The 14,192-nt window shown below is 39.8% G+C and overlaps 1 long non-coding RNA gene across 1 annotated transcript; it reads right to left on the bottom strand.

The window, feature by feature from the left end:
• Window positions 1-8,385: 8,385 nt before the first annotated feature.
• LOC124171783 lies at window positions 8,386-10,751 on the bottom strand. Its single transcript, XR_006867960.1, has 2 exons — window positions 10,665-10,751; window positions 8,386-8,830 (listed from the first exon to the last, which is right to left on the bottom strand). It is a non-coding gene; the product is annotated as an uncharacterized LOC124171783 (long non-coding RNA).
• Window positions 10,752-14,192: the final 3,441 nt, after the last annotated feature.

The following is a 14,192-nucleotide window of genomic DNA, read 5'->3' on the forward strand; positions in this document are numbered from 1 at the left end:
AAATTCTGCAATTTATTAATCTCGCACCTACCCTGGTGGGTATTCCATACCCCCTCACAGCCCGGTGTGTCTACACTACTAGCTCGTCGACGCTCACGTCTACCACGGCTAGGCACATAAATCGTAGTTTCTTGCTTACTTGCAAAAACATGCAGCTAATTTCTTCACTAATATCTTCTTAATACTGTATTTTACTGTCACCATTATCCATATCCGCGCAAATCGACGTCACTTTTTTATAATTCAACATTTATGCGAATTTTTCCGAAAAAATGACTCCTCTTCAATTAATCCTACACCAATCATTAACATCTTTAAAAGGTTGAAATCTATGCCATATCACAGAGTAATGTATACATTAATATATGTAATGTGAAGTTAATTTATGAATATAATTGGCGACATAAAGCCAAAAATAAATGTAAAATACGTAATTTTTGAAAAAACGGAAAAGGCAAGTTTCTATTAGAAATAGCGCTACTTTGACAGAATATATAGAAACAAATATTTTTTTTATAAAAAGTAAGCATGAAAGGTGATATCCCAGAAATGGCTGCTGGCATCGCGAACATTTAGAAGGTGGATTTAGTGTGAAGAAATATTTTTATGGGCCGTAATATGTAGTACGTGTATAACCTACCATCTAATATAATTATTTTCTCTTACGCTGTTGCATTTGAACTGTAGAGGGTTGTTAATCTTCTATATAATTTATACTGCATAGATACCTTTTTCTTAACTTATACGCAAACAAACTCTACAAATGAGGTACCAAAATGAACAGAATTTATCAGAGAACATGCGACGGCATATCTTACTTCCTAAATATTGCTATTGTCTCCTAAAATTGGTTTTTAAATAATAAAAAAAAACAAAAAAACTGTAAATATTCCTGACGTTAACGGCGCACAAACTGATACATTTGTTCATTTGCAACAATATCTCGCATTCTTTAAATAGCTTTTATCAAAATGCGGCTGATTCCACATTCAAGTCTCCTGTTGATACGTAAGTATGAGTCATCATGTGCGTTTAACAGAGGATAGTGTAATTACTTCCAATGCTGTGTTAAAAGAGGTCCTCTGACCTCAATTTGTACGTGAAAATTCCAATTAAATTTGGACATAAGACCCTGCCTTTTTTTCTACATTTTAAAAATTAGAAACACGCCTATCCCTCTGTGGACCTACATTGAAAAGACCGGGGGAAGCCCGCTGGGAGCGGGCGCATCACGCTCGTATTGTATTTACTATCGTTTTCAATTATATGTTGACGCCAACCTGTCCTATTTTACTTACGAAGCCAGGACGGTGAAAACTTTGAAGGTTAGCACATGTGGCAATACATATTGCTCGGTTTCACGGCACCAAGAGCGGAGGATATTGCAACCAGGCTGGAGAAACGGGCTATAAAAACTATAGCCCTATAAACTAAATTATATCTAACTCCAAGGGCTAGAGCCCTAACGAATGGAATGCACTGAAAGAGTCCACGCACACGTTTGGCTGTCTAAGTGTTTTCTTTCGGGTACCGAGGCGAGGGTGCCGAGGCGAGGGTGCCGAGTTTCACCTCTCTTTATATTCGTATTTGGACGCACTGTTTTGGTGAGAATAAAGATGTGTGCGTGAAGTAGGAAACGACTAATTTTGCTATTTAATTTATTAATATTTATGCATTTAATTGGGTTTACAAAAGTCGCCAGTCGTGTCGCTGACGGATGAAGAGATCCGAGTTTCACTGGGAAATATATTATAATTGGGGGCAAGGGCGGATCGAGGATTTTTTCGGGGGGGCGGGGGGGGGGCTCCAGAGTCTGACCAGCATGGACTAGACTAGGGAAGCACTACAGCTGCCCGTTTCGATCACTATGATTATAGGATAAGGACCTTATTTTAGCAACTGCTTGATTAGGAGAAAAAAATGTGATTTCAATGCACGTTTACAGCACTATTGATAACATCATCTCAGCTATAATGTCCATCATTTATTAATAACATTTTCCTTGCGGGAATAAACTACCTCACGTTTGTATCCTGGCGTTTTATTCTCCCCTCAACCTTGCTGATAAGGGACATGAAAATATCCTCACTCATCGTCAATTAATGTCGATAATTTACGGGAACTTCGGCAACCAACTCCTTCTTCATCATGGTTAGGTTGACTATTCCAACGCTTTCATATCCCTTTCTGCCCAAGGCCAAGTCCAACACTTTCTCCGTTTTCTTTTTTTCGCCTCTTCAATGTTCAAAAGGTCTGCTCAGACAATTTCGACTGCTAAAAATGACAGAATCCCCCACTTCACAAGCTTCCACATTTTTTTACATAAATATCGTCTTTCGTTTGTTTTCCATCTTTTGGTCCAAACGAGATGCATCGTGGGAGACCCCCAACCCGTTGCATACAAATTTTTGTATCAAACTTTTTGGTCCAAAAAGTTGGATCATTTTAAATTCGCTGCAACGGCATCATATACTATTTCTTAACTCTAATTAGCCACATAATACAAAATAGGACAAGTGTTGTGTTATCCTATAAAATGAATGGGTACATTTACAAGGCCTTTCCCTTGGGCTACAACCTTGTCGCGGTGGAAAGGCTTGCGCGTTCCTTTGACCCCTAGAGCTGCACTGGTGGGATTAATTATAAATTATTCCCGGTAGGGCCACCCATGCCAGATAGGTCGAAGGGTAGGAGCCAGACGAAAGGTAGTCCACGTGATGGTGCCACGTGAAAAACACTGTTGGAATGGAAGTGGGAAACCCTACCAACTATCTCTTCCCTGAAAACATGGAGTACAACCAAATGAGCCTCGGAATCTCATCGCCCGGGACCCGTCCGCAAAGGGCGGGTGTCGGGCACGGCAGCGAGGTCAGCAAGGTCCTCGGGGTCGTCAACATGCGAAATCCTTGCAGAGACTTATCATCATCATCATCATTATCATCAGCAGCAGCAATGGAGAAAGAAGAAAGGAAGACCAAGAAGATGGAGAAGGAGAAGTCGGCTATAAATGTAGGGACGTGGAATGTGAGGACAATGATGAGGGCGGGGAAGTTAGAAAATATCAAAAGGGAAATGGATAAAGGGAGGATAGATATCTTAGGATTATGCGAGGTGAGGTGGAGGGATGGGGGGGGACTATTGGAGTGATGGGTATAGGGTTATATATAGTGGTGGGAGGAAAGCCAACGAGGGGTAGCTTTAGTATTAAACGGGAATATGGGTAAGCGTGTGGTAGGCATAGACCAGGTAAGCGATAGGATTCTAGTGGTAGAAATTGAGGCGCGGCCCACAAACCTTGTGGTGATCCAAGTTTACATGCCCACTAGCAATCATAGGGAGGAAGAAGTAGATGAGGTGTATGAACAGCTCGAAGAAATAATTAGCGACACACCGGGTAAGAAAAATCTGGTAGTGATGGGGGACTGGAACGCCTAAGTCGGGGAAGGGAGGGATGGAAACGAAATAGGAGATTTTGGTCTAGGAATACGGAACGACAGGGGAGAGAAAGCAGCAGAATTTTGTAGGAGAAACAAGTTATTCATCACAAACACGTGGTTCAATCATCATAAAGGGCGAAGGTACACATGGTAAAGTCCAGGGGATGTGGGGAGATATCAAATAGACTACATTATGGTAAGACAGAGGTTTAGGAATAGTGTGAAAAACTCGCGCAGCTTCCCTGCAGCGGATGCGGATTCGGACCATAATCTAGTGCTCATGAAATGCAACGTAAGATTCAAAAGACTTATGAAAGTTAGGAAGGCGAAGAAATGGAACGTAGAAGCCCTGAAGGGGAGTATGAGGAGAGAATATCAGGAACTAGTGGACATTAGTATGCGGGACATTGACAGCACCAAGACTGTTGAGGAAACATGGGATAATATTAAAACGGGAATAGTCAAAGCGGCGGAGAAATCAATTGGTTACGTTGACAGTAGAAGGATAAAGAAGCCGTGGATAACGGAGAACATGATAAGGGAAATGGAGGAGAGGAGGATGTGGAAGAACGTGGGCACAGAACAGGGAAAAATAATGTATAGACAAATTAATAATCGATTACGGCGTGAAACAAAGAGAGCAAGGGATGCTTGGTGGAAAAGACAGCGTGAGGAAATGGAAAAGTTTCAGAAGGAAGGAGAGGTAGGCGCGTTGTACGCCAAAGTGAAGTCGCTGTCGGGCGGCAAAAGAGGACAAGCCATGTCTAAAATTAAGGCTAAAGATGGGAGGATACTAACCGAGCGAGAAGAGGTACAGGGTAGGTGGAAGGAATACGTGGAGTACCTGTATGACGGAATGAACAGACCAGAGAGATTAACTCTAGAGGAGGAAAGTGCAGTGGAGGAGGATAATCTTGGGCCGGAGATATTAGATTCGGAAATAGAGAGAGCACTCCGTGATATGAAGGCTAGGAAAGCAGTAGGCGTGGACAATATACCGTGTGAGCTTCTGAAGAATCAAGGGAAGGAAGGTAAGAAAAGGTTTTCGAACTAGTGCGCAGAATCTATGAGGAGGGATGTTGGCCGGAGGATTTCGTGAAGACGGTTTTAATTCCGCTTCCGGAAAGCTGTGGAATGCGGAGATTATAGGACTATCAGCCTAATATCGCATGCGGCGAAAGTGGTGCTGAGGATATTGAACAGACGAATGGAGGCGAGGGCAAACGGGTATTTGGGCGAAGATCAGTTTGGTATAAGAAAAGGGAAGTCAACTCGTGATGCAATAGCAATAATGAGGTCCCTCGTGGAGAGGAACTTAGAATATGACCAGGACGTATATGCGTGTTTCGTGGGTTTTGAGAAAGCGTTTGATAGGGTGAACTGGGTTAAGTTAATGTATATTCTCAAGAAAATAGGTGTAGATTGGAGGGATAAACGACTGATTCGTAATCTGTATATGACCCAGACTGCGCAAGTGAGGGTAGCGGACGGAGAATCTGGGTGGGCGAGCATTGGCCGAGGTGTGAGGCAAGGCTGTCCTTTATCGCCGCTGCTCTTTAACGTGTACGCTGAAGAGATGGTAAGGGAAGCGTGGGATGAGTTAGAAGCTGGAATAAAAGTGGGAGGAATGATGTTCAAATCAGTGAGATTCGCGGATGATCAGGCGTTGATTAGCCAGTCAGCGAGGGGGCTTCAGGCTCTAGTGGATGCGTTATACGAGCGTTGCGAGGAGTATGGGATGAGGATTAATTAGAAGAAAACTAAGGTAATGCGGTTTTGTAAAGCATCACGAGCGAGGAATGTGAGACTCAAGATAAAGGTGGGTGGGGAAAAACTTGAGCAGGTTGAGCAATTCAACTATTTAGGCAGTACGTTAGAGGAAAACGGATACAGTAGTAAGGACATAAGGAAGAGAATTGCATTAGCGAAGGAGGCATTCATGAACAGGAAGGAGCTTCTGAGAGGATCGTTGTGTAAGAGTTTAAAGAAAAGGTTAGTGAAGAGTTTGATTTGGAGTGTAACTCTCTACGGTGCGGAAACGTGGACACTGAGGAAAGATGACGAGAGAAGATTGGAGGCATTCGAGATGTGGGTATGGAAAAGAATGGAGAGGGTGAAATGGACGGAGAGGAAAAGGAATGACGAAGTGCTGGATATGGTTGGCGAGGAGAGGCAGCTTTTAGATGAGATACGGAGGAGACAGAAGGTATGGATGGAGTTAGTGCTTAGCGGTGAGGGGATGTTGAAAATGGTGTTAGAGGGTAGAATGTTAGGGAAACGAGGGAGGGGAAGGAAAAGAATAGGATTTTTAGATAGATTGAAAGAAAGTAGGCCTTACAGTGAATTAAAGAAGGTAGTGCTGGAAGGAAAGGGAGGCTCCCAGCTCACTTCTTGAATACTCCATGAAAACCTACCTTAATCGGTAGAATACTAATAATAATTTACAAGGCAAGATATTCGGAAAAAGAGGGTCAGCCGGTGGTAAAGAGGGGTAAAAAAAGTTGGCGCTAGCATTATTGAACAGTTGCAATGCTAGTGCAAGGAGTCACACATTTCATTGTATTTCTATATACTTATTTTTCTTTTTGATTTAATTGATCTTAATTATTTGCTATAATTCATTTACTTCGCACTCTCCTCGGTTTTCTTGGTTGTACTGTCAGATTTGAAAACTTATTTGCACCTTTAAGGAATGTGTGCTTTTTGTGATCATCGATATTGGTCAGTTTACATTTTTGTGCGTCATTATATGATGTCTCAGTGGAGTTCCATAAAATAGCCTTCATAATCATGGGCGTACCCAGCGGGGGAGGGAGGGGGCAGGAGGGGGCCGCTGGCCCCCTAGAAAAAAAAATCGCGTGAGTCTTTATGGAAAATCAGGACTGGATTGAAAGTTAATTTTAAAAATCATCTTTAAACCCACGGGAAATGATGTAAGTATAAAACATGGTATTAAAATAAATATATTTTTTCAAGCAAATCATTTTTAAAACTAATAAAGCGCAGTTAAAATTTTCTTAAAATGTTGGTTTCATTCACCTTTTCCAAGCCAGAATGTTACAACTTTAGCGACCATGGCTTGGCCCCCTCTAGTTTTGATCCTGGGTACGCCCTTGTTCATAATAATCATTCACGATAAGCCGTTAACAGTGGCGTAACTAGGAATATGCTTTGGGGGCGATGAGGTGCCAAGGGGGCGACTCCACCCATCTGTCCCTCTAATCCCCCCATAGTTACAGGTACTAGGTGACATTTTCCATGTAATTCATTGTATTTGTATACTCAGGTTTACATTAGCTATCTCAGTAGGTTTTCGCAGGGTTTTCACGCCCCCCTTCTTGTGTGGGCGTTTTCCTGCAGTGGCATTTTTCCAATAAGGACGACAGTCAATATCCTTAGGTTTTTCCCACGTTTACTAACATCTTTTTACACTTGGTCAATAGTAACTTTGTTAACTTATAATGCTAATCGTTGATTGAAAATGGAACTTCTACTTATTTTTATGTAATCTCTCTTTCTTAAAAACCAGATAAAAGTTAATGAAAAATAGCAATTTCGTAAGAAAAAATACAACGAAAAGTGAGAATTTCATGGCTTGTAAAATTTAAGAATGCATTATTATTTAGTGAATTTGTTCCTTGAAACTGCACTGGAATAAAAAATGCTTCTATGATAACATTATCGAATGACGCTTTCAAAAAGTATCGGGTTTTCTTTTACATTCTGACGCCCTTATTTTTTTCATTAATTTATATAATCTTTTCACATTTAAAGGAAAAGAATGACTCTTTCCCGCCGGCCTTTCACGAGTACGTTAATGCCGAGGGCAGGTTATTATACAGTCTTTACCACCGGCTAACCCTCTGTGCTCAGACACCCGCCTCACGAGGTGGGTATTCATAACGGAAAATCTTACAAACCTACAGTAATTGAAACCAATTGATAAATTTGCAATCGTAAACTGATGTGAATGACCCTTTTTCGCCAATCTTAAGCAAATAATTATGTTAACAACGACGCTGGATTTTTATGCGCCCATCACCACCGGATTACGGTTACCCTCTTTTGCAAATCCATAACCTTCAAAATGTACTAATGTAAAAAATACAAATTATGCGTCTAACCCTACCCAATTCCTAACTTTTATACGACTTACAATCGTTAAAAAAGGCTCATAAAGCTGTTGCTGCGAATTCAAAATGATATGAAATATAAAAAAAATACAAAGCAAGTGAACGACCTGAAAAAAATATGAGCAATATTTTCGACGAGGGGACTCGATCTTACAATCTCCAGCATCGTTATCGTATGTTTATTTCACAAGGCCACCGCATATGCTTTCAGGAGAAGTTTTATAATACGTACAACACAAATCAAGAGTCAAAACCGGAGCTAGTATGCAGTAAGTGCACACGAAATAATCATTCATATATCGAAACAGAATGATCAATCGGCAAGTAACATCTTCCTCTGAGACAATATATCTTCCTGCGCAAACGGAATATTTTCGGTGAGGGGCAAGGGAAACATAAAGAGTAGGGGTAATTGAAATTTCTCGAGAATCAGAGGTGGCGCCACAAACTTTGTCCTAAAACTTTTGGAAGTGATTGATTGAACATGATGGTGTGTTCTATCAAATTCATAACTTCTTTTCGCCATTCCTCGCAATTGTAAATATTATGCTGAAAAATATTGGAAAAAAGTGGATCGCATTGCACTTATCACCGCACCACGGACATTTTTGAAAACCGATTAAAATGCGACCGAATCGGCAACAGAAATCAGCTTTTTATGGGACGGAAACGGGCCTCCTTTATGCAGTCCCCTTGGTGGGCACATAGGGCAACGCGTATTCCTCGCTAACATGACACCACTCACGAAAAGGGCATCAAAAGAAGAACATATAAAGTGGTTAGGGTAGTAGGCAGAATGAATGCAGTCATTGCTATCCATTTTACATCATATATTTGTATTGGACACAATAAAAAAATTATCAAATTCAAACTAAGCATCCATGCCGTTGTTTAAACAAAAAAAGAGTCACTACAAGGTGCACTGTTTACACGCACCGTCTATGATAACATTCATAGGGTGGCACAGGGTGACTTGTAGATTGGGTGCTTTGGGCACTGGGATGCGGCCGAAGGCGAGGGCCGCCTCCGTATCTTTTCGGTCCCGGAAACGGACGAAGGCGTGCATCCCGGAGCTATTTCCAAAATGCTGCACTTCCAGTGCCTGACCTGCGTATCCCCCTAGGTCGCTCAACCACTCGAAAGCGCCGGCTTCCCAGGATAAATCGCACACCTCTATCCAGTACTCCCCCAAACTTTCAGCTGCCTCCCAGAAACTTTCGGCGTCTGCCATTGTAGTGATTAAATTGTAGTTGAGGTTGACTAAAGACGAAAAGATAGAAGAGAAGGGGATTGAGTACACTATAACAAAATAATGAAATAAAAGAGCAAATACCAAAAAAATGACAACAAAAAAGGATTAAGCGTTTCTTGAAGTTATAGGAGTCGGTTTATTCTTCCGCGCTGGGGAAAAGGGCTACTGGTTCGGGAGGTGTCTTCTGCATATAGTTACTTGTTTCAGGTGTGACTTTATGGAATGTACTTGACATAATCAAAAGTAAAGAAAACTTTGTAATTCCACATCAGTATTTTATGTACGACCTCAGTTTCGAATTGGCACGTCATTATCTATTACAAGTACATCTGTACCACACGATGACGTGCCACGAACTAAACGTAAACATAAAAAAACTAATAAAGAGTTGTTAAAATATTCTTGAAATTTTGGTTTCCTTAACCCTTTCCGTGTTACAAGTTAAACGACCACGGCTTGCCCCCCTCTGGTTTTGATCCTGGGTACGCCCTTGTATATCCATGCTCATTTACGGAAAATAAAGAAAAAATTCGGTTGGTCTTCCATTCGCGTAATAATATTCAGAATAAATGACGAAAGATTAATTTTACATTAAAACTCACCGTATCAAAGCACTCAGATACTGTAGAAATCAAAGGCCATTTCCTTAATCCTTTGTTAAAAGGTGTTGATAGATTGTACTGTATGTTCATGAAATTCGTTCTTATTATAGCTTTTTACTGATCAAAACCCAAATAGCTAGAAACGTGAAAGCGACGACGTATAGCCAGGTAAGCAGCATATACCACAAGGCGCAGCAGTTGATAAGACTTGACTCCAAATTGACAAAAGCGTATCAAATTACCAGATTATTCGCATAAGTGGGCCACAATCACGATAACGAAGAGGTAAGGTCACTAGGATGCAATAATATTAGGAAAGTTTTGACAGTCATCAAAGACTGATTGCGTGAATTTACTCGTGATGAAGCATGGAGAAAATGAACAAGATAAATTCGAAGGGAAAGTATTTCAAATAAAAAGGAGTATCAACGAAAAGAATTTAGCGTTTTCTGTAGGTGACCTGACGAGCAAAATGCGTCACATGCTCGCACTGCATTAGCATTGGTTAATTATCAAAACTAGCTCACTCGGGAAAAGGCGTAAATAAACTGCAAAGTCAATATGGTGAAGGTTTTTGCCCAGATGTTAAGCGAATTAGGCTCGGAGCCGCTAGAAACTCGGAGGCTGCGAGCTTGGCTTATATTGATTGAGCAAATGATAAAAGATATCGTAACGATCACCACGGAGGACATAATATAAGAGCCCCACTATATTTCCAGGTACGACAGAAGCGATAGATTAAAATAAATATTTTACCGAACGAATATATGTGGGAATTCGCTTTCCCCCAAAACGTAGAGGACTTTTCGAAATGCCAGACGTAATGTCATTTGAGGATTTGCTTTGTAAATTTAAGCGGCTGGACTCCTAAATGTAGATGTGGATGAAACACAATTGCAAACTTCGTCAAACAAATCTTGTAACTGTTGACAGCCAGTGGCGTAGCCAGGAGGGGTTCGTGGGGTCCGGACCCCCCCCCCCCACCCCCCGAAATATAAAAACACAATCATTTTCCTTCATGAAAGAAAAAAAATATTGAAAAATCATGAATTTACAAAATGTTTCTTCAACAGATGAAGTTTTTTCGATTATGAAAAGTGTAAAAATTATTTTTAAACCCTCTACTCAGTACCCTGTTTTTCAAAAATTTCCCCCCTGGCTTTGGACCCCTTCCCCCCGAACGAAATTCCTGGCTATGCCAATGTTGGCAGCGATTATGATGTATATTGAGCAAACTCACCTTGATTCTGAAAGATCTCCAACAGTGGTCGACTTGATGCGTACGGCTCACCTCCAGGAGGTCGGCTGAGTTAATGATGAACCACCAGTGTACAGATCGCGCTTATATGGGGCCAGAAGTCACCGTATGCTCTCCAGTAATCCAACAAAGGATATCGCAAGAAGTTATAGCTACATTGTTATTTCCTGCACTATCAGTGGTCGAGTGCTTATTCAATAATAATTTTCGCGTACCTCATCTTTTACGAAAATGTGCATCCGGTGCGATCGATGTTTTTGTTTCACGAGAATGGAATTATCTAACTATAAACTTCCTACAGCAATCTTTGGAGTCATGTCACTGCGTAGGCACGCGCATGACACATCATTTAGCCAAGTAGCGACTCCAGGTGGCGAGAAGTACATTTGAAAGTCAACAACCATTTAAAAAGTTACAGTCAGCGCCAAGACTGGTTTCCTAATAATAGGGTAGTTTCCTTCATCAAAGAAAACGAAAGGCATTGATTGCGATTCGTTACCCACCATTAGTGTATTCATAATATAACAATTATTTGGTTATAGAAATACCGGTTTAGACGAATGGCAATGGTCAAATTTAACCTAATTTGAAAAAGGCCAGATTGGGGCCCACGCGATGCCACTCCACATGACGTCACAGGGACCTAGTTTCTATACGAGTAGATAGGAGTTTTATATCGTCTGAGATTACCAATGCTTGCATGAGGCACAGAGCTCAGGGAAACATGTCTTAATAATCACCTATTAAAACTGCCTAAGGTCGGAAAATTTCCTTCCTTTGATAGGGGATTAATAATCTTTATTTAAGCCAAGCGCTACCAGCTAGCATGGTACTCTGCTACCTGCTAGCATCCTGCGTCGTATCAGCGCTCAGAGCCTCGCCCCAAGGTCACCTCACTTGCGGCAGCGGGAACCAGAACGACGTCACACGAAGTTTTCCCGGCATTCCTACTTACCCGTCGCGTTTTCGCGCGCTTGAAAATTTTCACTTTTCATTTAATCGTGAAAAATAGATATCGTCATTTAAAAATCTAAAAGCGTGAAATACGTACTCCAGGAGTAATTATCTTTCTATTTAGGCAATACAAAAATAATAGGAAACCACCCTATTGCATATTTCAGGCCCTACCATAACGGTCGCGTTATTCCCCTTAGTATCCCTTAATACAGTGGCGGATCTATGGGGGGGATCAGGTGGTTGGATCGCCCCCATTGGATCGAATCGTGCACTAGATCAAATCGAAATTTTTGGTTCCCACTATGTTAAAAATATTTAGTTATATTAATCAATAAATTTACCTATTAATAAGAATTGAATTGCAAATTAGAGTTAAACTTGGGGCGTACTTAATGGTGCTGGGGCGTAGCAAAATATTTGCCTTTTTGCCATAGGATATAACAGCTTTTTATAGCATTGAAAATCCCAAACTTTCAAATTCCCGAACCCATTTTCGAATGAAAGGAATTCTATTCACTCCCAGTTTGCCCCCCCCCCCCTTATTCCAAACATAGTTCCGCCATTGCCTACATAAGGTAGCATTCAACAAATCATTTTCGCTCAATCTCTATCGAGGCTTTCAAGGTTCTTGGAAACGATGATGGAGCTCAGTCATATCTTTATGAAATACGATTCCTTTTTATTGCAGGTGAAACAGAGCCATTACCAAGGAGGTACGGAGGACTGGCCTATCAAAAAGGTCTAAAATAAAGAAATATGCCGTAAATATTATTATTTTTATTTACTCACAACTTGTACAGAACACCCATCAATCTTAATAATAATTAACAATATTATATTTAGCAACAGCAACAGCATAGACAGCATTAACAATGTATTCCGTGATAAATTTGGGAAAGGCAAAGAGTATAATTACATTTCTAAAATGTTCCTTGTTTTTGAGACTTACATTTGAATTTTGGCTTAAATAAGCTACATTAAAATTTTAATTCATTATTTTTAACTTATGATTTGACGCGAAAAGTGATCATTGAATGATATAAATAAATTAAAAGACATGAGACAGTATCTAGGCGGAAAGTAATGTAAGTTGCGTTGATACTCGTCGCTAGTTCGCTGTGTTGTTGAATGTATAATGTCCTTGTGGATGATTGAGTTCACAAAACAAAACTTTCATTTCTCATTTATAAGGCTCTTGACAGGGATTAATTGCATATTTTATTTCCATGGCCAAAACACAGCAGGCATAAAAATTTGAACATGAGGCTGTATCCCAGAGATTATGTAACTAGCTTCTTGTTTATTTTTCTTTAGTTTTTGGGTTAGCTCTCTTGTTTTAATTTAGCAATGTCTTTTCTTAGGCTTGTTCTAATAATGTTAATTTAAGAATCATAAACCTAAAAAAAAGTTTAAGTTTAATACACCAACGGAGTGCACAGGTTGATGTATTTCAGACCTATATTTATATCCTGAAAAATTATAGTATTATAATTCTCTCCTTCGTATGAAAAAACCTCGTGAAAGTTGATTTTTTGTTCAACGGTGAAGACTTCAAAGTAATACCTGGAACTATAGACATTATTTTGATAGATACGGCTCGGTACTTATCATTAAGCTCACTACTTACTGAATGCAGTGATTTTATTTGATTTTTCTAGGATGCACGATAAGTACTGGAAATATTTGCCTTCTAGGAATTATAGATCTCGCTTAAATGCAAGAATTAAAAATGACCATGATTGGGAAATAATGAATTCAAAAATATGATGATCGATTTTTTTTGCAGTGAAAATTAAAATAAAACTTAGTAATTCCATATAAATTTATTACCCTACGGCCTAAAATTTGACGTGGCAAGTCATTATCTATCTGGTGATGAAGTCCCACGTCGAAATACAGTTCGTGCAGCAATAAATTTATCTGGAGTTACAAAGTTATTTTACATTTCATCATGTTAGGTCTATTCCATGAAGTCACGCCCGAGACAAAAAAAATTTTAATGGACTTTGTGGTAAAAATTAAAAAGTGAATTTGGAGAGTGAGAGGAGTTCCACGTCAGTTTTTAAACGTATTGTCTATGCTTTTTGCTCGTTACTTACGTGCATGAAAAGCCGTTTTTTTGCCCATGATTTTAGGACAGAGCTACAGCTTCTTTTAATTTATAATTATATCTTCGATGGCACTTGTTCTAACCTGTGTATAATGGTCAAGTGAAAATAAAAAGTTTATAAATGAATTCTTCGGATAGATTGTAAAATCGTACTACATATATTGGGGCTCGATATCCCGAAATTCATACCCCTTCGTTTTCGTAAGTTTTTTTTTTTCAGGTCTAAGAACTTTGTGGTTGCCTGTGCTATTTAATATCAAAGGCCTTTGTTTCCTCAAACGATTGTTGATTTCAAATTGGTTTTCTATAAACAAAGATTGGAATAAATGATGTATACTATTACATTTGGCAGATTTGTTAACGCAATTTTCACTGTAATGCCTGGAGAAAAATCAATCTTTGAAAAGTATAGATTTAGTTCATATTTCGATGTAAAATTGGAT

The sequence above is a fragment of the Ischnura elegans genome, chromosome X (genome assembly GCF_921293095.1).
Source record: "Ischnura elegans chromosome X, ioIscEleg1.1, whole genome shotgun sequence".
Lineage (NCBI taxonomy): Eukaryota > Metazoa > Arthropoda > Insecta > Odonata > Coenagrionidae > Ischnura > Ischnura elegans.